The 7366-nt window shown below is 36.4% G+C and overlaps 1 pseudogene; it reads right to left on the bottom strand.

Annotated features, from left to right (window-relative positions):
* Positions 1-1490: 1490 nt before the first annotated feature.
* On the bottom strand, positions 1491-2016 carry LOC101572197 (annotated as a pseudogene).
* Between the last annotated feature and the right edge of the window lie 5350 nt (positions 2017-7366).

Below are 7366 nucleotides of genomic sequence, written 5' to 3'. Positions count from 1 at the left end.
ACAGAGAGCACATTGGCCATACAATGGCCGTGACTCATCCACATGGCTGACACTGACAAAGGTTCCACAATGTGAGGTACAGGATCTCAGGATAAATCCTGAGGGGATTTCACTGACCTTATCAGACCCAAAATCTACAACTCTTGTTGCATAGGTCCTGCTTTACCTTGGTCTTAACCACCCAGCAGAAAAGTATAAAAACAAAATATAAAAAATAAAGCCACGCTGTTATGTTGAGCTATTGGGGACTCAGGTCAACAATTTCTAACATTGTCAGTGTAGCGGGAGACCCAATACTATTATGGGCTACTGGACTCTTTTAGAATATTTTTTTGATTTTACACACCTATAATATTCAAATAACGGAACTTAACAAAGAAAAGGTTATACAGATGAATGTTTATTTTGTATCTGTGTATTCAAACTGGTTAGGATAGATATATAGTTACATTCTCTTAATGAATAGAGTGACTTGTTTTAATGGCGTTTGTAGATAGGATATCATTTCCTCATATTGTAAAGCAATTAACCACTGGGAGGAATGTATACAATGTCTTAATTATTGAAATTGTCCTACCAATTTGATTTGAAACTGTCTCATTGCTATTTGTTTATCAATAAAATTATGGAGTAAGAATTAAAAGCTTATAGTACTTTTTTCATAATTGTCCCAAACTGGAAGAAACAAACATGTTCTTTACTAGGAAATAGATGTAGCAACTGAAGCATGCCTACAATAGAATGCTAATCAAGAACAAGAAGAAATGAGCTATCAAGCCATTAAAAAAATAAGGAAACTTACATTCAGTGAAATATTTTTCTTTGTTAAACAGAGAAGTCAGTTTGAAAAGGCTCCATTCTGTATGATTATATTCAATCCATACTTCAATTTGGGAAAACGGAACCTTCTTTTCTGTTGACATGGAATATCCATCTATTTAGTTCTTTTTATTTCTTTCATTAGAATTGCGTATTTTCCTTAAAAAAAATCTTGTGCAGATATTGTTAGATTAATAGCTAGACATTTAATATTTGGTGTATATTCTGAATTCCTAAATGTATGTCATTTCTTGGGGACAACTCAGCAGCATGGGAAGGACATAGGCCTAATTTGATCCCTGGTACTAAAAATATGTAAATAAAAGCAAATATATATCATTCATGAAATGGAACACTAGAGCAGCAGTGAAAGGTAAAAGATCAATAAATACCTAAAGTTTAAAGAAGGGGAGTTGGTACTGCCACGTAGGGCACAGGTGATTTTAGGATAATAAATCTATTCTATAATAATATTTAATAGACATATAATATTTATTATCTATATACCATGGAGTGAGGGCTATGTGGTGTTATGGATTTGATAAAACCCATGGAAATGCACAGCAAAAAATATAATGGAATCTATGGATTTGATTAATAATAATGTACTAATATTGGTTATCTGTCAATGCAAATGTACCACACTAATGCAAGGTATTAATAATAAGGGATCACTTCTGTTTCTGGAGCTTATTGGAGAGCCAGTCCACTCCTTTGTAGTGCTTGTCCCCACTGGTGGCACAGGTGGCCTGAATGTACCAGTTCCTGTGGCATAGAGAGTGCAGCGCCAACTTGTCTGTGATTTCAGCTGCATTCATGGCATGGGGAGCACCTGCTTGTTGGCAAACATGAGGAGGACAGCGTCACTGAGCTCACCCTCAGCCAGTATCCTCATGAGCTCCTTATGGACCTTATTCACATGCTTTATGTCATTGCTGTCCACCACAAAGATCAAGCCTTGGGTGTTCTGGAAGTAGTGGTGCCACATTGGTCGAATCTTGTCCTGACCACCCACATCCCACATGGTGAAGCTGATGTTTTTGTATTCAATAGTCTCCACATTGAAACCTATGGTAGGAATGGTGATCACAATTTTACCAAGCTTCAGTTCATAAAGAATCATCATCTTTCCTGCAGCATCCAAGCCCACCATGAAAATGCGCATTTCTTGCATAGGTTTGCGAAGATATTCCCCATGCTTGTGGATGCGTAGAACCGACACTAGCCAGAGACCTCAGCAATAGCTGCTCCGAGAGACAAGTCCTAGTGCAGTAATGCCTGATCATCAGATCAGCTGTTCCTCTGGGAAATCCAGAGATGTGATGAACAAATGCCATCAATGGTCACAGTCGAGACCTTGTGGCTCGCTTGTCCTTGGGTCACCTGCATTCCATAGTATTGTGCTTGTACTCATGCTCACATGGTCACCTCAGGTTAGCAGACAGGGTTATGAGGGGTATGGGGCCCAATCTTCACCTCGGTCAGTGTGCAGCTGGAGTGGAAGCCTGTTCTTAGTGCCCACTGAGGACTTGCATTGGTCAAAGTCTGGGTCTCACCAGCAGGACAGCATGAAAGCTGAGTCATTTATTCCACTCCAGACCACAGTCCTGGAGTACCCCCACCTCCATGTGTGAAGTAACTTCCTCACTCAGCCTGCAACGGTCCAATTTGCTATCAGAAAAGATGAAATGTACCTTTTTCTTTCGTATTTTGATAAACACAAGAATCTGGAGCCGTTAAATTTACCTTGGGAAGCTTCAGAACTGGTTTATTTGGTGTTGTGGAACCTCTTAGTGTTCAATACACGATTAGTAATCAACCATTTTTTATACTTGTTTTCAGTTTTCATTTCTATAAGCACTGTAATTATAGCTATTAGAATAAAAATAATAAGGGAAACTGAATAGTTAAGACCTAGTATGTGGGATTTCTGAATTTTCTCTTTAAATTTTTGTAAATATGAACCTACATTAATTAATACAGCCTATAAATTTTTAAATACTAATAACAGATGCTTAATAAGAATAATAAATTTTCCTGTACTTCAGCTCCTTGGGATGATTAATCTGGAGGAAAACAAATGCAAGACCAGCCTGGGAAACTTAGCAAGACTTTCTCAAAATAAAAACTAAAAATTGCTCATTGGTAAAGCACCACTGGGTTGAACCCCAAATACTAAAGAAAAGAAAAAAAAGGAAATGTTCCACCTGTTACCTTTTGTTGATTTTTCTTCGTCTTCTACCTTGGGTTTTTTATTTTCATGTTTTAAATTCATTTTAATGAGAAAAAATATAAAATAGCAATGAAATAGTTTCAAAAGATGTTAGTAGGTCAGTTACAATAATTAATACATTGCATATTTTGTCCTTGGATTATTCAGAGGACAAGATGCATACACGATAACTTGTCTAAACAATATAAGTGCAATCCTTTCTTCTCAATAAAAAAAGAGAAATTAGCTGTATGTCTATCCATATATATATATTTTTTTTTTATTTATTTATTTTTACAACAAAAGTCCTTTATTTTTTTCATAATATTATTGATAAACACATAGCAATGAGACAGTTTCAAATCAAGTCTCTAGAACAGATTCAATAATTAACACACTGCATACATTCCTCTTAGTGGTTAATTGCTATAAAAGATGAGGACTTGATATCCTATTTACAAACATCACTAGAACAAATCATTCTATTCATTAAGAGACTGAAACTATATATCTATCCTAATCACTATGAATACACAGATAAAAAATGGACATTCATCAGTATACCCTTTTTTTGTTAAGTTCCGTTATTTGAATATTATAGGTGTGTAAACTCAGCAAAATATTCTAAAAGAGTCCAGTAGCCCATAATAACATTGGGTCTTCTGTTTAACGGGCAATGTCAGAAATTGTTGACGTGAGTCCCACACAGCTCAGCATGGCTTTACTTCCTATATTTCCTCTTCATACTATTCTACTGGATTATTAAGATCAACGTAAAGCAGGACCTATGCAACAAGAGTTGTAACTTTTGGGTCTCAGAAGGTCAGTTTAATCCACTGAGGATTTATCCTGAGATCCTGTAAATCAGACTGTAGAACCTTTGTCAGCGTCAGCCATGTGGATGAGTCACGGTCATTGCTTGGCCAATGTGCTTTCTGTGAAAGCCTGAGAGACTGTTTTATCCCCATGTGACTCTCCTTAGGCACACTCTATATCATCAATCACTTTCCTCTTTGGCCCCATAATCTCCATGATCAGAAAATTTGGGATACTACCGAGTTACATGATGTTACAGTACAAGTTCTCATATGTCCTGAGTCTTAATTGACCTTAGAAGGTTAGGGCCAAAATGTTGGCTTTCCTTGTAGCCCTCCTTTTTCTCTAATTTTGGTCTGCAAACTTAGGGTGTTAACCATCAGTAAGACAAGCTTATTGTTATTATCAAACGATTTAGGCTGTTAAGCTTAACCTCACTAACTGCCTGCATTTCAAACATCTTAGGCATAATGAGGAGCAGGTATTTTTCATCAAGTAGTGATATGTTGAACTTTAAGTCCCTGAATAATATGTTACAGGCATTTTAAAAATTACATTATATTTTAAAAATAGGATAAAGAATTATATACTTCTCATGTTTGCATAAAAGTCCAAAAATCTCACTATATACAACCTTGAAGCAGGACAGTCACACAGTATTCCTTTTCCTGTCTCTTGCTTTCATTCACCAACCCTTCTTCTTGAAATCCACCTACCCGAGAGACATTGTAGCAGCAACTGGCATGTCATGACAAGCAGCCCATATACAGAATACCAGAATGACAGGCACTCCAAACATGAAACTACTATTACAAATTACCAACAGCAGTGCAGTAGCTTAGTTCACAGGTATCAGTATATATACTTAGTCAGGGTGAGAATCTTTCCAATTAACTGCTAGATTAAAAAATCTTCTGAAGATTCTCAGAATCATTCCCTTGCTCATCTTTTACATATAACTTATAGCTTGACATTGTCATGTTTCCTAGTTCTTCCCCATTCCCTCTCTTGATTTAGTCCTTGAGATCCTGCTTTCCTTTAACTTGTATTATATCTTTCTATTTGTATTTCTTCTTTTCAGTTCTTATACTAGGGAGACTATACGATATTTACACATGTGTGTCTGGTTTATTTCACTTATGCGTATATGTTCAAGTGGCATCCACTTCAATATAAATACTTGTAGTTTATCTTTCTTAATAGCTGAATAATACTCCATTGTGTAAAAATATCGCAACTTTTACACCCATTCCTCAGGTGATGGGCATCTTGTTTGTTTCCAAGATTGGGCTATCACAAATTGTCCTGCTATAAACATAGGCACACATATATCACTATGATATGATGATTTCAGATCCTCTATGAAAATTCCCATTAGAAGAATAGCTGGTTTAAATGGGATTTTCAGACCAACTTTTCTAAGGAGTCTCCATACTGATTTCCATAATGATTGCATCAGTCTACATTCCCACCAGCAGTGGAGAAGGGTTCCTTTTTCCCCACAGCCTCTCCAACATTAGTTGTTGGGTGATTCTTTAAGATAGCCATTCTTTCTGGGGTGAGATGATATCTCAATGTCGTTTTAATTTCCATTTCACAAATGGCTAGTGATTTGGAGCATTTTTTCATATATTTATTCGCTTCTTATTTTCTTCCCCTGAGAAGTGTGTGTTCATCTCGGATGCCCATTTCTGGACTGGGTCTTTAAATTTTGGGGCCCTAGTGTTTTGCAGTTCTTTATAGATTCTAGACAGCAGACCTTTGTCTGAGTACTTATTTGTCATGATTTTTTCCCAATTTGAGGGTGACTTTTTCACTTTCTTGGTAATTTCTTTTGAAGTGAAAAAACTTCTCAGTAAGAGCAGGTCCCAGTTGTTAATTCTATCAGCTGTTTACCATGTGATTTGATTTCTGTCCATGAACTCTTTGCCTAACCCTATGTCTTCAAAAGTTCCTCCTACTTTCTCTTCCAGGAGATTTAGTGTCTCTGCTTTAATGTTTAGATCTTTAATCCATTTTGACTTTAGTTTAGTGTATGGTGGTAGACCTGGGCCAAGTTTGAGTTTTCGGCATTTAGAGAGCCAGTTTTTCCAGCACCATTTGTTAAAGAGGGCATCTTTCTTCCAGTGAAAATATTTGGCCCCTTGGTCAAAGATAAGTTAGCTGACTGTGTTTGTAGGGGCTTCAGTGTCTTCTAGTCTATTCCAATTGATCCTCAGGTCTATTTTGATGCCAGTACCATGTTGATATTATCACAGTGGACTTGTAGTATAATTTCAAGTCAGGAATTGCAATGCCTCCTGCCTTGTCTTTATTGCCCAGAATTGCCTTTGCTATTCTAGTTATTTTCCAGTTCCAGTTAAATTTTAGGAATGATTTCTCTATGTCCTTGAAATATGTTGGTGGTAGTCTGACAGGGATTGCATTAAATCTGTACAGCAATGTTGGGAGTATGGCCATCTTCACAATGTTGGTTCTTCCTATCCAGGAACATGGGATATCTTTCCATTTTCTGAAATCCTCTATGATCTCTTTTTTAAGAGTACTGTAGTTTTCCTTGAAGAGATCTTTGACTTCTTTAGTTAGATTGATTCCAAGGTACTTCGTTTTCCTCGGTGGTATTGTAAAAGGTATTGTTTTATAATTTTCCTCTCAGTGTGTTTGTTCTCTGTGTAGAGGAATGTTATTGACTTTTGGGTATTGACTTTACTACCTGCTACACTACTGAATTCCTGTATTAATTCTGGTAGCTTCATGGTGGAGTTTTTGGGTCTTAAAATAAAGTATCATGTCATCTGCAAATAAAGATAATTTAACTTCTTTGCCTATTCTTATTCCTTTTATTTCTTTCTCTTGTCTAATGGCTGTAGATAATGCTTCCAGAACTATATTGAATAGGAGTGGTGATAGAGGACATCCTTGTCTTCTACCAGATCTAAGAGTAAAAGATTTCAGTTTTTCCCTATTTAGGATTATGTTAGCTGTTGGGTATTCATAATGGCTTTTACCAGACTGATATTGAGGACATCTATGGCGATTTTCTGTAGGACTTTCTATTTGAATGAGTGTTGTACTTTGTCAAAAGCCTTTTCTGCATCAATGGAGATGATAATGTGTTTTTTATTTTTTTTCTCTATTGATATAGTGAATTATGTTTATAGATTTTCAAATATTGAATCATCCTTGCATCCCTGGAATGAATCCTACCTGTCAGGGTGTATTATCTTTTGATGATCTGCTGTATTCTATTTACTACTATTTTATTGAGGATTTTGGCATCTATGTTCATGAGGGAGATAGGCCTGCAGTTCTCTTTCTTAGTTGCATCTGTCCCTGGTTTTGGTATCTATATAATACTTACCTCCAGGAATGATTTTGGGAGGATTGCTTCCTTTTCAATTTCATGGAAGATTTTCAGGAGTATAGGGACTACATCTTTTGTAAATATCTTCTAGAATTCAGCTGTGAATCCATCCGGACCTGGACTTTTCTTTGCCGGTAGGTTTTTAATTACATCTC

The sequence above is a fragment of the Octodon degus genome, unplaced genomic scaffold (genome assembly GCF_000260255.1).
Source record: "Octodon degus isolate 3935 unplaced genomic scaffold, OctDeg1.0 scaffold00124, whole genome shotgun sequence".
NCBI lineage: Eukaryota > Metazoa > Chordata > Mammalia > Rodentia > Octodontidae > Octodon > Octodon degus.
The sequence above is the reverse complement of the archived record's forward strand: the minus strand, read 5'-3'. Positions and strand labels throughout refer to the sequence as shown.